Here is a 747-nt window from a genome sequence, read left to right as displayed (position 1 = left end):
GGTACTCATGATTTTCTTAAGCACACAGTGCTAGTTATTTTGATTTAGACCACGCCCCTACTCGGATAGGCCACGCCCCTTCAAGACATTAACCACGCCCCTTTTAGAGCACCCCCCAGTTTTTTTTCCCCACTTAAAGCACTGCCCGTAAGTACACACCTCCTCGGACTAACCAACCCCCTGTAGATATCCAACATTTTCTAGTTAAGGAAGCAGTACATTCTAGTATCCAGGCCTATTATAAGGTTGGCGCTATATAGTTGAATACTATTATTTCTGGGCTTCCTGCGATGATTGAAAACTCTCTTCAGCGGACATCTTGCTATGGAAAGTCTTTGTACGAATTTGCTGAGCAGGCAAGGGTTCTATGTAATAGAGGCTACATTATGGTATCGACAGTATTGACTAATCTACTAAGAAATAATCTTTAATGTGAACTAACATTTTAACTATTTAAGTTCTTATATTTGATAGTTTAACAAACGTTAATGTCCGTAACTTAACAAACAATTAGAATTGACTACAAATATGTCTTTCTTTTTACACATGTTCAGTTGAGTTTGTGAAAGAAAATCCTAATTCCTCTCTAGGAATGTTTTTTAATTATTAATTTTTCCTCCACCCCAATGCTTCGTTTGTTAAACTGTAGTCTGCTCCACTCCAAGATGGCATCCTCGCGAGCCTCATTGCGGAAATACAATATGACAGTCCTATTTTTATTGCGACAGAGCTGCGGCTTGAACGTCA

This window comes from Triturus cristatus, chromosome 4_1, assembly GCF_964204655.1.
Source record: "Triturus cristatus chromosome 4_1, aTriCri1.1, whole genome shotgun sequence".
Lineage (NCBI taxonomy): Eukaryota > Metazoa > Chordata > Amphibia > Caudata > Salamandridae > Triturus > Triturus cristatus.
Note: the sequence above shows the minus strand (reverse complement) of the source record.